Genomic DNA, 17,976 nt, shown 5'->3' with positions numbered 1-17,976 from the left:
TTTTGAAATATCCCTAAGTTACAGTCTTTTTTAACCTTTCTATCAAATTCAGTTCTTTCTTGTCATCTGGCATTTCAGTTAATGCCACATCCTTCTCCCAGGCCCTAAGATAGCTATTCTTTCTCTTTCAGTTCACTCAAAATGGTTCTGTAAAGATCACTTTGATAGCGTTGACTACCTTACTTTGTGTCTTCCCCTTGGATTTCCTGTCTTTCTTGCACTGAACTCTAACTACCTGCTTACACATTCAAAGAAGGGTCTTTGTGGTTTATATCAGGCATTTTTATTCTGTTAAGTGCAGCTACTTATTTTTTTAGTTAGTTCTTTTATGTTTTTTTTTCTCTTTTTTTGACCCACACTTGGAAAGATATCCTTGTGAACATCTGCAAACCTAATTCAATATGTTCCTTTAAATGTTAAAATTCCCCTATTCCCCAATGCTTTCAAAACACTTCCCAACTGTCTGGCTGCTAGTGCTGAGCCAATACTGACCAATATACCTTATTGTTTCCTTATTTTCCTATTGTAAAAATCAGAGTTTAAACAATTTCTTTAATAGTGAATTCAGTTGTTAAAACAGGTTACAATTTCACAAAATGATATAGTCACTGTTAGGTGGAAGTTAAGTGGGAAAAAACATTTTTTTCAAATAACAGAGATTTTAATAAAGCTCAACAGCTATGTGAAGATCATGTTTATTAAATAAAAAGATTGTAATCATGAGAAATTTCCCAGAAAAGTTGTTCTCTGGGAAAGAAGTGGAATCTCTGATTCCAGGAATGCCTCATCCCTGGAAGTGTTTAAGGCCAGGCTGGGTGCAGCTTTGAGCAACCTGGTCTAGTGGAAGATGTCCTTGCAGGGTCATTGGAATTAGACGATCTTTAAGGTCTCTTCCAACTCAAACCATTTTATAATTCTATGATTCTATGAAAAAAAATCAATGAACCTAAACTAATAGTACAATAAAGGGGCGTGAATGTTGAATAAAATGGTCTGAGATAGTATGTCCCATCTGTAACCTCACTTACCAGAGCTTTGAAATGAAAATCTCTTTCTCTTGAACGGATTTAATAGTGAATATGAAGAAAAAAATAAAAATAAATAATTTTTTAAAAAAATGTTGTCTTTTGTTATTGTTATCATCATTGTCATCAAGTCGTTTCCACTAAGAACTTGTGATCAGGACGTCCACACTAAGGACACGTGACCAGCAACTGATATGGTTACAGAGACTGTTACCAGACAAAATTACAAAACAGATATTCATCCTCTTTCATCCATTCAATGTATTTCTGTATTTTCCTCACATTCTTATTGCCCCACATTCTTTACTCAGTCTCTTCCTTTTGCTTTTCAATCCTGAAAGCAATTGTAATGGCAGCAGAAGAGGTAAAACCCAGACACTTCAGCCTAGCCCAGGCAAGAGCAATGATTGACGTTATATGTCCCTCAGGTCCATGTCACAAAACATGCCTGAGTAGTTAACAAACATCTGGAGCAGAAGCTATGATGTTAGAACTGACTGACCATCTTGAAAACATCTTGTGAAGACAGATCTCTAAAATATCTGTTACACTTACCTTTTATTGTCCCATTCCTATTTCCATTTATATCTTAAAAAAAAAAAAAAAAAAAAAAAGAATTATTACATTAATTAATTAAAAATTCACCAGTGGAGACAACACTGTGTTTTCCTCTATGAGAGAATGAGGCTACGTCCCATTTGCTGAAGGTACTCACCCCAGAGAGCAATCCATGGCCTGAAAGCAAAGTCATGCAGAGTGCCTTATGTCCACATGGCTCAAAGCTAGCTTCATCTAAAGTAGGCTGGTCTTGTTCACGTAGCATAACAGCCTGAATATCCCGTGGGTCTTATATGGCCTACCTCAAAACAAAAAGTGAAAATGCCATTATTTTCTTTCTGTGTGTATGTACGTGTGGTTTGGGGGGTTGTTTTGTTTTTTCTTTTTGGTGTTTATCTTTCCAGTTCAAAGCACATTCTTGCACTGGTGATTTTTTAATACAAATCAAGAGCATGTTAGGTCTTTCCTGAACATTAAGTGGTTGTTAGTAATTGGATTATGTTAACACACTTGATTCTCTGAGCCATTCATTCCTTTAAAATGAAACCAATGACTCCAGTAGGTATTATTTGCCATTCCTTGGTTCTAGACTATAGACTACAGTCTACAGTCTATAGAGGAACGGATTTTCACTTGTGATTGTGCAGTGCCTAACCAGGGAGATCCTGCTCCACGATAACAATAATTGTTACAAATAGCAGCTAATGCTAGCATCTGGGCTTATTTATTCCTCTACAGGATTAATGTTATTGGCATCACGGGAACAGCTTCCTATTACAATCAGACCCTCTGTGTTTTGTTCTTTACAAACAGCTCCAAACCTCACCACAGAGAGCCAATACCTTCTTCACTGAAAGAAAGATCGCTCCATCTCCCTGCAGCAGGTACAGATGTATATGCAAAGCCAAAGCTACAAAAGAACAAGCTGAAATAACTCTCTTGAGTGAAGCAGCCTCAGGTTAAGGAACAGGTGTTTCCAGGAATTAGGAATTTGGGAACAGAGGAAGAGGTGAGCTCATTTCCATGAAGAGAGCTTGCCCCCAGGCAGTCCTGTAACTCACTGTTGAAGGCTTTCTCAGGGACTAGACATCTGTCTACATCTGACCTATACACTGAATAAGTCAGTCTGCCACACAGTCATGCCTGTAGCCATTGAGGGATTGCTTATATAACCCAAAATATACCACTGCATCTGATTCATCATTACTCCTTGTCCAGAATAAAGACAAAACTTATGTTTCCAGACCACACTGAAGCCTCAAAGTAGAAAAGACCATCATAATTTTATATACTGTCAGAGGTGTATAAATCTATTAATCATTCCTTGAATATATTATTATGTTGCTATGGTTTTTATATAACCTTATTGAATAGTGTTGGGCATAATGTTAGATGGTTTCTATAGTTAACTGAATGATAATACAATCAAATTTCAGGGATAAATTAACACTTAATTTGTTCTAGAACAAACACTTCCTCTAGGGCATTTGGTAGAAATTTACCCTAACTCTCTTAAGTGTCCTAGAAAAATTCCTCTTCCTCAGTCATGGAGCTTTATTTTTTTTGTGCCTCTTCTGGAATTGTTGCCCACTGGTTATAAAATTAGCTATTCACTGGCCCACAGAGATGAGAGAAAAGGAGCTGCTAGATGAGGAGACACCCTAGTTGGGATTCACTTCACTTAATCTTGGCCTACTTGCATAAAGACTTGTTTTAGACAATCATCTAAACTTCCATTACCATCAGCAGAGAGAAATTTACAGATCAACGTATGCTCAGATAGGTCTTAAACCTGCTTTTCTGTCCTGGCAGAAATGCTAAATTACTCAATCCTGGTGTATCTCTCTCTCTCTCTTTTTTTTTTTTTTCCCCCCAGCATAAACTATTTGTTAAACTTATTCCAAGTTCAAATATTTTTCAATGCCCTAAGGTTTTAGTGTTTGGTTCAAAAAGTGACCCACTAAAATACTTTCACCTAGCTCTGAAAATAAGTCTGCCAAATATAGCTGAAAGAGGACCAAAATATGTTCTATCTGGGAGACATTCCACTCTCCATGTGAAAGTGTAGAGATTAAATCTAAGATTGTATCTGTCTGCCCCTCCCTTCAACAAAAAAAAATATTTACCCTTAGTTATACACAAACTATTATCATCTTGGTGGTTAGTACTCTTTCCTACCTTTTGAACCACAGGAGCTTTTAAACTCCTTTGATTCCCTTGTTTTTCTTCTTGCCTACGAAGGAGCTTGAATTATTCCATATGGTTTCTTCCTTAGGTAAAAGACATGCTGGTAGCATATCTGATAGATGGACTAAAATGCTCGATAGTGCTAATAGAAAGCACAATCCGAACTGCAATCCATTTGATCATCCTCAGGAGAAGTAGACTGTGCTCTGATCCCTGCTCAATGACCATTAGCTCAGCGATCCCAGATTTGGAATACCTCCTAAACTCTAGGCCTCAGTCCTAATGTTCTCATAATCCTGCCATAACCCATCACAGCTAATTATACTAACTTTCTCAATTTCATGCCATATGCTTCACTATTTCTGTAAGAGAAGTCAAGATTTCCAAAGGGCAATCTCTTATTTAAGGTTGAATGTACTAAATCTTTTCATTTTGTCGTTGCATCCCACTTAGCTTTTCCATTTAATGGAATAGTCACATCGCCATCAGCAGATAACAAGACTATTTTTTTCTTTCGCTTCTTCTTTGTCTTCTTTTGTAAAACTCAGTTAAACAATGTTTTCCCTTTCATAGCTGAGAATGCTGCGCAATGACACGGCTGAAGTTAAAACTAGTTGAAAGGGAGTGCAAGCTTTTGTTGGGATCTAGCTGTAAGTCATAGCTTAGTGGAAGGCAAAAGTGTTCCTACTTTTTCCACAAATACTTTACAAGGCAAAGAACTTTAAAGAGGAATGACAGCAAAAACTATTGGAAGATTAATGAGGATCCCTGCAGCCTGGTCTTTTATGGATCACCAGCTTTTCTTTCATCAGCTATATTTACTCAGCAAGTAAATCTACTGCTAAAAAATATGAAAAGCTCTTCCACAAGCCTGCTTAAAGGTAAGAGACCCTAAACAAAAGAGTTAACAACATTCTACCAACAAAGAAAGCCCTGAAGGAGGGGAGGGGGGACAAGCCCTTAGGGAAACCTTCGTTTTGCTTGTCAATTAGTCAGTTTGCTATTCACTGCCATGCAGCTCCTGAACTATCCTTTCTCACAAGTGGAAAGAAAGCAACACAGGGTGGTTAATCATATTACTGCATTGATCTTTTATTAAGCAATATGCTGAACCTCTTGGATTGTTATTAAAACTAAAATGCATTTATAAAATACAGCATGTAAATCTAGCCTTTTGGAGCAAAGTGTCTCCTGGCACTGTCACATACTAATGAGGGCAGTCGAGCCTAGCAAACTTTACATTTATCAGGGGAAACAAATTTGTGTATATTATACATTTTTAATCATTTGTCTCAGTCCTGATGTTAACTCATAATAAATTACATTTGTAACTTATTACAGCAAATGCAATTTGTAATGATACAAAATAGTCCATGGAAATAACATTCTATTGACAGAATTTTCTCATGCATTTTTGCTATATTCTTGATGACATGTGGTGATTCACAGTCTATTAAAAATGATCGTTCAGAACAGACCACTCCTATTTCAGGCCAAAAGCTATTTCCTGTTCTCTGCTTATCTGTAGTGATGCTCCCCAACATGAGGAAAGCTCTCTAATCACTGAAGATCAAAACTAGCAGCCAAGTTAAACTGGTACCAAAATTTTAGCAGAAATCTAATTGTTTTGCTACTTCTTTGCTCAGAAACTAAACAGGACCAGGCCACGGCTTCAAGCAGGGAGCCATGATCATCTATGTTCTGTATCATACACACTTAATTGCCAGTGGGGGCCCTGGAATGGTGCTGGCCAGGGCCAGAATTTACTCAGGCTATGCAGGCATGAAGCAGTCAGGACTGTTTGCAGAAGCTGGTGAGGCCACCTTGTTTCAGGAGAGAAAAGACACAAGCTATGTTATGCCACAATTTCAGGAGTAAAGGACAGGCCACAGACCATTTAATTTATTAGCACGCATGTAACTTTTTGAATTTTTGCCATACCTGAAAGCTGCATACATAATTGGTGATCTTGCCTACTGTTTTAAATCACCTTTATGCCCATCTAATAATTATTTTTGTAGCACTTTCACTTTAATAATGCTTTACCATATAATTTTGGCTAGTTAGGATTTTTTTGAAACAAAAATTCTTTATAACAATTAATAAACAAGCAACAAAACAGTTTCTACTTAAAATGTTTCTCTTAAAGCAAAACAAAAAAATATTTTTTCATATCTCTGACAAAAAAAAAAAATCCAACCACCATCAAAATAATTTTTTTTTTTTACAGAAAATATGAGAAAACTGCGAATGTGGAAGTTGTTTTGAAATATACATATATATTTTAATAAAATTAATTTTCTGATCAACACAAACTAAAGCTTGATCTTTGTGCACAACTACCAGACAGGTGCCTTGGGAGACAGAAAGTCCTGCAGAGTACCAGATTCTCTATGAATACACCATCATAATATACAAAAGCTGCACTGGTGTTCAGGTCCCATGGTCTGGTACAGAGGGCCTGCTGTGATACTAGCAGAAAATTAGATAAAGTGAGGTAATCAAAGTAGCAGAGTTTATACCATAACATTTTCAGTTACATTACATGGCTGTTGAGACATGTGGAAAAGCTGTGGCAATTTGAATGTTTGTTTTTTTTTTTATTATTTTTATTCAAAACATGCACAGAAGGCACAGTCAGAGAATCTTCAGTATTTTCTTCAAAGGCACATCAGAGCTTTTCCTTCTTTCTTTTACTCTTTATGCTACCTTTAGCCTGCACTGTACAGAATGGCATACTGATACATACAAGTGTGTATATGAGAGAAGAGTGGTAAATCAAGAAGAGCAGCCTGCTAGTTATGCATCAAAACCAGCTGAAATCAGACATTCTCACAAGCTGATATCATACTTTCCTACCATCCCAAGCTACCCTATAGGGCTGTCCTCATTACAGTTTTGCTCCTAACTTTAGTCCAATTCATATGCAGGAAATTCTTTAACAGATGTTCATTGATGTTTTTAGTTTCAGGCAGCAAGCTTGAGAAATGATACAGGCACAAATTCAAACCAACACAACTCAGCAGCAACTTATACCGTCAGGCTAGGGACAACACAGTCAATTGTGGTCGTCTGCTAAATCTCCACTGTCTCCTAATTTTCTCTGAATGTCTATAAGAAAGAAGTAATATCTCCAGCAATTCTATAGGCACAGTTATGTTTCCATCCCCAAAGACTTACTATCACACACACACCAAGTACTCAGCCAGTCCTGACAACTTACATGCAACTACTGCTTAATAATATACAGCTTCAATCAAGATAAGCTCATTAAAAAAAAAAAAAAAAAAGTAATTCAGATGCAGCACATTCAAACAAGCTTAGCAGTGAAAAAATGAATTAAATGACCTTTTTGATAACATCTGCAGGTGAGGCATCAAGCGGCTGCAATGCTGAGAAGGAATATTTTTCAGTAATACCTCTTAATTTCTGTCATTTAAGCTATTGGTTAACAATAGTCTGCAGACATTTAGATATGTTTTGACTAATGAATCACTGATTTCTTTTGTTGGAGTTTGGGTGGATCAATAATTTTCAGACCAGAAGTGGTGTGTGAACCTCAGCCAAGTTATGATGCTATTTCTATTAGTCAATATTGTCAGTAACTTGTTAGTCACCTAAGTCCCACAGAATTGATTCAACTTCATGACAGAAACAGTAGAAATAAGAGAATAAAGGTAAACAATTCTGTCTTTGGGAATACTTACATGTATTAAAATGTAAAGAACCTTTGAAACCAGTAAGCATCTCCACAACTAATCTTTGAATTTTTCACTTATCAGATCTTCCAGTCTCAGAAATCATTGCACATATTTACCTGTGAATGTTTATGAAACAAGGGAAATTTATTATTTGGCCACTGTTCTTCTGATTACCTACCAGACACAGAGTAGAACCACTGGATGCTGCAGTCAGGTCTGTACTCTGACTCTAGCTTTTACAGATGTCTGGTAAATTTATTTACTTAAAAAACTATCATTGTTTAAATGTCATGAGAAGAGGATACTTTCTGAAAAAAAAAAAAAAAACTATCAAATATTTAGTGTTTTATTCACTTGACTCCCTCCACTTTATTACCATTCCAGTTGTTTTCATCCGTTTTCACTTTAGGTTTTTTATTCTCAGATTCATCATATTTTAATTTCTACTGTCCTCAGCATGGCCAATGTTGTATAAAGACAATTAAATAACAAATGAGAAAAAAAATAACAACATAATTACTCTCCAGCTAGAGAAAAGGTGAAAGAAATATTAAGTAACTTATTCCTGAGTAAAATAGAAAGTTTTAATTTCTTTTTCTCCACAATACCTTAAGCATCAGCTGTCCAACTGAATCAAGTTACCAGGTGAGACTTTAGCTCTAACAAATACTGTTTCCTAAATAAGGCAAAACACAAGATCAATCATTTTGTTATTCACATCTCCTGTCTTCTACAAAACAATAGGTTTGTAACTTTAAGTGCAACGGTAATTATGTCATCAATAATAATTCCATTGAATGCATCTTGTCTTCAATTTTTAATACCTGGAAGCTGTTCACCATGAAAGTTTTTTCTTTAGAGGGCACATTCTAGCAATCTGACAATTTTCTGAGTAAGCAGAAATTGATTTTTATTTTAGATAACTCGGAGTTTGGTCTGAATCTCTGCCTTCTAGTTTACATTTTCTTCTCCCTCCTTTTGCAGATTTTATTTTTAATATCTTTCTTGCATGAACATTTTCTCTCTCTTTCTCTCTCTCTGTGTGTGTGTGTGTCTCTCTCTCTGTCTCTTTTCCCTACCTATTCAAATCTAGTTTCTTGGTATTATAGTTTGAATTTTGGCTCTCAGGATCTTATCTATCATCAGCCAGCAAAGCTTTCCAAACAACAGGAAGCAAGGGGTATGTTTAGTGGAAGCACGTGCCATGTTGTTGTACTCATAAATCACACAGGGAAGAAAAAAAGGCCAGTTTCTTATTCAGTCACTGAAAGGACTGTCTGGTTCATTTGCAGTGTTGGGTATGTTCATTTACAGGTTCTTTTGGTATACTAGGTGGTAGGCAGTGATCTTTAATATGTGTCTATTCAAAGACTACTATGAAAAGAACACAATCTCTCAGCAGTAGTGGCTGAAAGATTGTCTTATACTTCTCTTACGGACACCCAGGACAGACAGAGGAATATTGTAGCTCTCCTCAAATAGTGCCTTTGCTTGCTAATATAACTGTGAATTAAAACAGGTATATCATTTGTAGATTTCAGTGATGTCTATGCACTGGTCATGCAAGGCTACAAGCTATGCTTGTAACATGATCTTTACCAACTTGAAGTACTAGAACTATGAAACTGGATTCTCCCATTTGGTACTAGCAAACTTCACCTTGATTTCACATTTCAGTTCAGTCCAAACCAGCCTCTACCCTTCTTCTGAGTTTGTGGGGCCTCAAAGTCTATGTCTGTATTAGTAAATAAAACAGCACTGGAGAATTTTGTAAAACACTGATTATTTACACTTCTAGAGCAGAATCTGGCCAGGACCAGCTAGCACTTTCCTGAACAACTTGTGGGCATGAGGAGATGCAATTCCCCATGGACAGCCTGGATGTGGCTGCCTAATTTGATGATTCAGACAGATGAGGAGTTGGATACAGAATCTTCTCTACCGGATAATTAGTACCAGACAACAGTCACAAACACAACTTACTAAAACACACTTGGACAGTAGCAAAGAAAACTATGATAGAGCTGGAATCTGCTTACAGTGTTTTATGTAGTCCAACTTCATGAGTAGGGAAATTCTGGTTCGAATCAGTAACAGAGAACTACTGGATAATATCTAACATCCTTGAGTAGTAAGTATGTACTCATGAGTCCCAAAACAGAGTTCTGATCTTCCTTGAAATGTACTTAAGGAATTCCCTGTCAGAGAGTTCAAAAGCCTAACAGAACATCTAGCTTTCTGAGACATAACACTGAAGATCCACAACATTCTGAGCTTTATGCTTGTTGGACTTTCTAGCAACACTTATTTTGCACCACACATAAGAGCTTCATCTTTCAAAGGGGACAAAGGGGATAAAGATTAAAAATAATAACAATAATACTTAAAAAAAAAAGAGGGTTAATTTAATTGAACTATTGAGAACTGCTAACTTTAGTTCAGATAATCAGTTCTGTAGATATAGTAGAGGCTCTGCTGCCAACTCTTATGCAATCCCTGTAGCAGAACATGTTCTGGGCTGGCATAAATTCAGGTGAGGTGGAAAACAGGTGTCAAAACCCTGATTAGTAATGAAATTGGAAGAAATGACCCGTAGGAGTTAGAAGGGTGAGCAGAGAATTTCAGCAATCCTGCTACAAGCTGAACTAACACTAAAATACATGATCCTTTCAGGGATGGAAATAAAAACAATGTGTGAGTTAGGCCCTCTTTATGATGTTGAATCTTCATTTTCATGATCTATTAGATTGTTTCCCTTTTTAAAGCTATCCAGTGAAAAAAAAGTCATCCTGAACTTCTCAATTCTAGTTCCTTTGTAGCCTTCCAGCTCAAAAAGGCAACATGGATTTTCTTACAGTTTTGTGAGGAAAAAGTGATCCCAGGATGAACACATATGAACCCAGGCTTAATTTTTATAGCCTATTTATAAAACTTTGAAATATATGTTTGTAATGGAAATACTGACATACCCTTAGCAATAGTGCTGCTATAATAAGATTTGCCATTTATGATGAATTGAGGACAGTCTTAAAACATCTTTTCTAAAGACATTGTCTTTCCATGTGCTTTATTTTCCATAGAGCTATATCATAAAAAATAAGTCACCCCAATTTTGTGAAGTGCCAGAAATATTCTGCATATTTACCCTTAATGATAATCCAAGTTTCTGACATGTAATAATTTCCTGTATTTTACTTCAATCAAAATGTTTTTACTGAAAAACAACAAAAGCAGATTTGAAGAACCTGCAGTGTTCTTAATAATGCATTTCCAATTGCTATATTATTTTTAAATCTATAGAATACAACTGGATTTAAAATAGATGTGCCTAATTACATGATTAAAACAATACTAAGCAAAAGAAAAAAAATCATTAGCTGAAGACTATTTACCAAAAAAAAAAAAAGTTTCATTCTAAATGTTTCAGTGAGTGCATTAATACAATTTTGTGAATTTAGTTCGTTTACTCTAGTGTAATTGAATTTGCTTGTTAATCTGTTTCCAAAAGGTGTTTAGAGATACAGCTGTACAAGCAAATAGAATCTTTCAAAAATGAATATTGATGAAGATCTAGATTTCCTTATTCCCAAAGGAATGTTTAAATTTTACTCTAAATCTTTAAAAAGATTTTTTATCTTGCTTGTTGCTTATATTAGTGATATAGGCTGCTTATTAATCAATGTTTAACAATGTAATTACAGCTGGTTTTAGTCTTACTAGATAACACAGATTAATAAATGACCTACAACTAGTGAAGTGTGTAGAAAGGGTAATGAATTCCTTCCATCAGCACATTAATTTATTAGTAATAAACAAAGAGTATGATGAATTAGAAGAATTTGTAGTGTTTCTGAATATTGCAACAAAATTTCCAGATGAAAGCATTTAATCATGCAGTTTTCATTCATTTATTTCACTTTGTGTGCTGTACTGTTCTGGGATTTGCTTTTCTGAGCTGCATTATGCAGTCCATTGAAAGTTGGGTTTTCAGAGTTTTGTATTCGTATATATTGATTCAGCCCATACTTCTACACACCGATTTTGCCTGTCACTGAAGGTGGTGTAACTTTGATATGAACTAATTAAATTATTTCCATATAGCAAAACAGCTTAATATAGGTGAGAAGAGCAGTGCAGAATTAACCCTGTTTCTAAACTGTCCTTAACAGTGTAGAATTCCTTTCAAAAACAGTATGAAATTGCAGGTAGAAAGAAACAGTTAGAGATGTAGCCTGATTAATGTGATCTAACTGTCAGTTAAGTGGGGTTATCAAGCGCATCTGCATGCTAGGGAGACATAACAGCTAAAGCCATAAGCAAATGTCACTTTTAAATAATCTTGTTATTTTAGCCTCCTTATGAACCCTTCTGGTTCTCCATCATTTGGATGCAGATAGACACCTTTAGAAATCAAAGTTGAATTTAAAAAGTAATGTTAAAAACCTCTTTTCTGAGAATTGGCTAATTCCCTATGAATGCCAAAACTGAAGGTGAGAAAATAAGGCAAGACATGGATAAAACAGATAACACAACATACCCAATGGCAACATCATAAATTATGTCAGACAGTAACAAAACCATTAGGTGACTGTCACAGTGTCCACAGAGATAACCTTATACATCTCTCTGCACAGCACAGCAGCCTACTCCTTTTGTGGCTTACCCCGGCTACTCCACTTCCTTGAGCTGGCTTCAGTTCAGTAGATAGGAGGTCAGGGGAAAGATAAGCCTCACTGCTCCTCTTCTATCACACCTCCCATTTCTCCATCACAGTCTTGAAACAGAGCTGCGAGCATGTGGAGTCATGTAGACCTGCCTTGTCCTTAGGTAAGAGAGGGTGCTTTATGGAGACAGGCAGCACTGTGTCTCAACAAGGATGGACAGAAGAAGGCAGTTCTGACATCCCTAGTCCCACTCTAGGTTACCATCTCAACTGCATGGCAGACATCCTTGGGAACAAGTCCCAGCCTCCTCACAAAAACAGAGTGGTGAGAAAGTGAGAAGCTGATGAGAGAAGAGGTGGAGAGAGGGACATCCATGCCCACAAGATCCTACAGAAATCTTGTTTAAAAATATATATATATATATTAATAAGATACTTGGTATTATATGTATATATTTAATTATTATTGTTATTTTTAATACCCCTAATGTGAAAGATTGAAATGGTATCATTCATCATGAGGTAGAAATTTTAACAGGTGCATAGGGTGTTCACGTCTGGTAAGGCTTGAGCTCACACTGCTTAGTAATGTGAAGCATCTGCAGATTAATATTAGAAGAGCTCAGAATCTACAGTGCTTTGACCAACATACAGACCTATTGCATAACTACATTTAAATTCTGCACTGACTTCTGTGAGTATTACATACATGGAGGAATTGCAAGAGTGACTCTCAAAGTGACACAGTGACAGAAGCATATCCGGGGAAATCTGAGGGCTTGTCTAAAGGGAATCTTCAAGCAGAAATTACTGGGACTGTACAAGCTATGTCTAAAAATATGCTTAGATTTCAGTAGGTTAGAATATGCAGTAATGAATTATGTAACTGGCGTGAATTCTTGCCAAAAGCCCCAACTAGCATAACGTTGTTGCAGTCATGTCAATTCACAGGAGATAAGAAGCTGGCCCTCTGTACGCAGTATTGCGTGCATGAAACTCTATTATCTCTACATTCCATTTATCTAAGACTATTGAATTTATGAGGAAATTATGTATGTAGACACATACATATGCATATTTTACAAATAAATGTACTGAAAAATCTCAGTCTGAACAGATACAGTTGCAGTACTTGTTTTGAAATAAAAGGATCTTAAACTAATCTTCCAGTGAATCCAAATTCAGATGAAGCTCTTGCCAGCTGACAGCAGTTACTCACAGGTACAGTAGAGGCAGTGCAGACTTAAAGCTATGTGCTGATTTCAGCTGGAAGGAATGTGACAAACTATGCTATTTTGCTGAGCCTGATTAAGTACCTAAAATCCAGCTTAATTATGATACAGCTGGTTATATGCAAGGCACATTATATGGCAGGACAAAGCGGCTGGAATGGTCTTAAAGCCCTAAAGTCACTGTTTCTGTCTGAGAGAAGAAATCCCATGCACAGATGTGTTAGAAGACAACCTTCAATGCAAACTGTAGCAAGGGACAAAGCTGTGGGCAAGCTTTGGAGTAGGTTGAGACAGGGCTAGAGAAGGCAAAGATTGAAACTGGTGCTACAGCCCACCAGGCAGTCTTAGGAGTGTGCCATCATTTATCCAGGCCCCCAGAGCACTTTTGGATACACTGAGGGCATTTTCAGCTCACAAAATCAGAAAGACAGGAAGGTGACTTAATACTTTCTCAGGCTTCCATGCCCCTTGACTGTAAATTGTAAGAGGCTCAATATGGGGTGTTTTATGCAGCAACATTCATTGACAACTCTGCCCTTTTTGGGAAAAACAAAACTCCCACTATCTGTATGGGATGATTAGGAAGATATATATGTTAACACTGAAGAAGGAAAATGTAGTTTTTTGTTTGTTTGTTTGTTTTGTTTTGTTTTCTCCTAGAATTCAGGAAGCTTATTCTGCTGATATGTCCTTGGCAGATGACCTGATCTGGAAGACTACTTAAGACTATTTTTTTTTCTTTCTTAACACTGGAAGTTCAATTAGGTAAGTTGATTTGTTACTGTGGGGCCTCCTACTATGGTAACACGGTAGTTATAGAATTTTCCCTGGTAAATTGTGTACTAATAAAGTATGTGGAAAACAAAATAAAATCCTATTACCTCACAGACGACATAAATCTGAATGTTATGTTTTTAAGTTTCAGTCTGCCAGCTATACTAATTCATTTCATTTGCTTTTGTGTAATGTTATTTGAATATTTGGTTATATTAGTAAATGGGATAAAGAACAAATTAAAAAGAAAAGGGAAATAGAAGATGCTGTTAATTCATATATCAGAGTTTGGTTTTATTTTAAAGTTTTGGATCATTATTTAAAAGGGTAAAAATAAAATTTAAAATAAAATGATGTAAGATAATTTTTTGAGTCTCTCCAAAGATGACTGTTAAGACCTAAATAATTGAAGAGTGTGATGTAGACATCTGTCAATAATTATATTCTGGCTATGAGATGGAAAACAAAGTGCATTAACAAGTAAGGGGTTGATTTCAACAGAAAAAAAAAAAAAAGAAAATTATAGGATGTTCCAAGATATATACTAGAAGTAGTGAAGTTTAATATATTTATTACCTGCTGTACAAGTGGTAGACAGTGATGTGGCAGAAGATTATTCAGGTTAGTCAGGATTAGGAAAGGTTTTGCAGCAGATCAGAAACCCTACCTCTAAGAAACTGGGCAATGCAATTACAAATGAATTACTGTAGACAACTGCCACGTTTTCACAAGAAAGAAGAAGAGATTTTTTTTTTTAGAAACAAAAAAAGGTTTTGAATACTATTCAGTCATACTGATGGACTTTAAATTTATTGCAACCACTTAAGAGAAAGACCTAGATGTCACTGACAACACTACAGCTCAGTGACAACCAGTAATTGTGCCCTCACTGCGGAGAGAGGAACAAAAAACCCACAACCAAACAAAATCAAACAAAGTAATAAAGAAAACCCCAAAACTACACAAACAAACAAAATCAAAGTTATTATCTTGGGAAAAAAAAAATATGTATAACCCCCCCCATCCCATCAGTTAACCCTGCTTTCTGCTTACTATTCAAATCACCACCTCAAAAAAAGATGTACAAAATGATAAATAAAGGATTTCTTGAAATGAAGTGTTTTCTCTCTGAAGGAGCTTTAAAGGAGCTTAGTGCTTACCTAAGAGTGTCACTCTCATTCAGCTTGAGTAGCACCTAACTCTCACCTAGATCAATGCAGCCACTTACAAGAGGAACACATTATCTAGATGGGGGCTTTAGACAGGAGACAAACATGAGATGACTGTAAGTGTATGTAAAATAATAAAAATAAACAAACAAAACACTTAGTAGTGACTGTTTGGGGTCAAATTCTCTGTTCTGTGATGAACATTACCATGGGGACAGAGATAGCTAATCTGGTTGCATGAGGGACAGAAGTGTTCCAGAGGCAGTGTTGCAATACTATGATTTATTTCTCAGTCTACATTTCCTGATGCAGGCAGGTGTTAGCTTGTCCTTTACTATCAAATATAGCAAAACCTTTTTTTTTTCTTTTTTTTTTTCTCCATTATGCAGTTACATAGCTTAATTTTACAGAGGATTTGCATCAACCCTGCATTTCTATTACATGATTACTACTCTAGATAAACCAGAGTTGACTGTCTAAAGACAGTTGGTTAGGTACTTCTATTAACCTTTGTCACACTACAGCAAATATTAAAGAAATCACATCCTGAAACTACAGTTAGCAAATTCAGGCCAAAAGTAAATGTGTTCTGAATAAAACATTACTTACCTGTGAAACTCACTATCACACGAACTTCCACATTTGCAGGAGATAAAGCATGTAAGGTCTTGGGATTTGTCACTTCCTCTAAGCATAACTACCTTTAGCTAAAACAAACTACTACAGATCAGTATGTATATTAACTGTCAGGAATCTGGCTTAACTGCAGTGGATAATGAGAGATGGATTTGGGGTGAGGATAAATATACAGACCAGGATAGAAATGGCAGTATATGAGCATAGAAACTCGACAGCATATGAGACGTGAACGATTGCAGAAATCGATCTGAAGAGGGTTGTACTACCGAAGGATGCAATCCTGAAATTATTCCTCTTTAAGGAATAACTTCTCCCATGCACATTGGCAGCTTTCCTGTCAGTAGTGAAGCTCCACATCACTGCACCTCCCAGATCTAGAGGTGAAAGTATGGGAACTCCTGCCATTGCAATCTGTAGTTTATCTTTCAGAACTAAATAAGGGTTATTACATCTGTTCTTTTATCCTCCCCCTCCTATCTCATAACACAGAGAGAGATTGAGAGAACAGGCTTTTCTTTTCTTTTCTTTTTTTTTTTTTTCCCCATTTGTGCTCTTTCATAGAACCATAAGGAGATTGAAACTTACTGCAAGAGGAGGTAATATCTGAAAATAGGAAATCTACCAGGTCTTGTTTTTCACCTCAGCTGGGCTGAGAGAAGAGACTAGTACTGTCACAGATGGATCAGATGTCACTTGCACTGAGGAAGAACAGGGAGATACTGGCTCCACTGGAGCATATATTGCTTGAGTTTACCTACTACTCACAATTCATTAACTACAATTAGAACTAGCTACTCTTATGATTAGGTTTTTCTATATGCAATTTTTAATATGACACATCTAGAAAACGGAAACTTTGAATCTTATAGAATATTGAAATCAAAAATGTGCTTATGTATATGGTTATTTAATGTAGCACCTGGACACAAAGGCATTCCTTTAATTCATAGGCAAGCAATAGAAATTGTCTTTTTTTTTACGATAACTCCAGATGCTATTGTGGGATGACAGCTCCAGCTTGCCCTGCTCAGGCTTCCCAGGGGAAGATCCACAGCACAGTGAGATATCAAACAGACTCTGAAGTGTGATCAACAGAGGGACAGTATGTGCTCCAAAGGCCCTTGTTCCTCAGTAAATCAGTTTGCAAATTCAGATTTATCAGGAGAAACAGTCTTACAGGATCCAGATGCAGGATATTCTTGGACCCTGTACAACTCTGCTACTGTGCCTCGGGAAAGGCAGTGGTATTTCATGTTCACATATGTATTTAACATGGATTTAATTTGTATTGTCCTATAGAATGTATTTTATTTCCGTTAAATGAAAAGATGACAGACCATCTTACCTCCATTTCTGGACAGGGATTTTCAAGTGTACTGAAAATATACAGATTTGAAAAACAGAACCTAAATATCTATTTAGCACACTGTATAAACTTAAATCCCCAAGAGAAAATTTGTCAGTGAACTGCTACTACCATTCTGGCATATTTGAAGACTTTAAAGTGTGAAGGTTTATAGCACTATTTTTGATTTTTGTTAACTAAAAGGGTTAAAATTATAAATTTACTGAAATTTCAGCTAAAGAAAGGACTTTTTATATGAGCATGCCTTTCAAATCAGACAGTTCCAATTCATTACAATTTCCGTATGAACTAGTAGCATTTATTTAATGCATTGACTTCATTACTATAATAGAGCTGTTCTGACTCATAAAACTGTGAGAAGATCTGAAATTGCCACCATAAGGAAAATCCACCTCTGGACCAGATTTGGAATGTAAGTGCCATTACATATGGAAGACTAAATGCAAAATTTCATATAATAGTTTATGCACATATTACTTAAAAGGCAAATGTCACAAGCCCACTGCATTTTTGTAGTAAAAAATCCTACAAAAACATCTACAAAAACTGTACAAAAATGTGTACTGAATAGAAAAACTTGTGCACAGATAAAGGATTGCTTAGATTATGACTATAACAAAATTTGAGGTTTAAAAACATCTTTTTATTTTTTTTTTTATTAC

General features: G+C 36.1%; 1 long non-coding RNA gene across 1 annotated transcript; it reads right to left on the bottom strand.

Moving 5' to 3' along the window:
• Positions 1-1,579: 1,579 nt before the first annotated feature.
• On the bottom strand, positions 1,580-7,833 carry LOC310896259. The gene is made up of 3 exons (XR_014581320.1): positions 7,478-7,833; positions 1,741-1,881; positions 1,580-1,613 (listed from the first exon to the last, which is right to left on the bottom strand). It is a non-coding gene; the product is annotated as an uncharacterized lncRNA (long non-coding RNA).
• Between the last annotated feature and the right edge of the window lie 10,143 nt (positions 7,834-17,976).

This window comes from Anser anser (assembly GCF_964211835.1).
Source record: "Anser anser genome assembly, chromosome: 3".
Classification (NCBI taxonomy): Eukaryota; Metazoa; Chordata; class Aves; order Anseriformes; family Anatidae; genus Anser; species Anser anser.
Note: the sequence above shows the minus strand (reverse complement) of the source record. Positions and strands in the feature narration are given on the sequence as shown.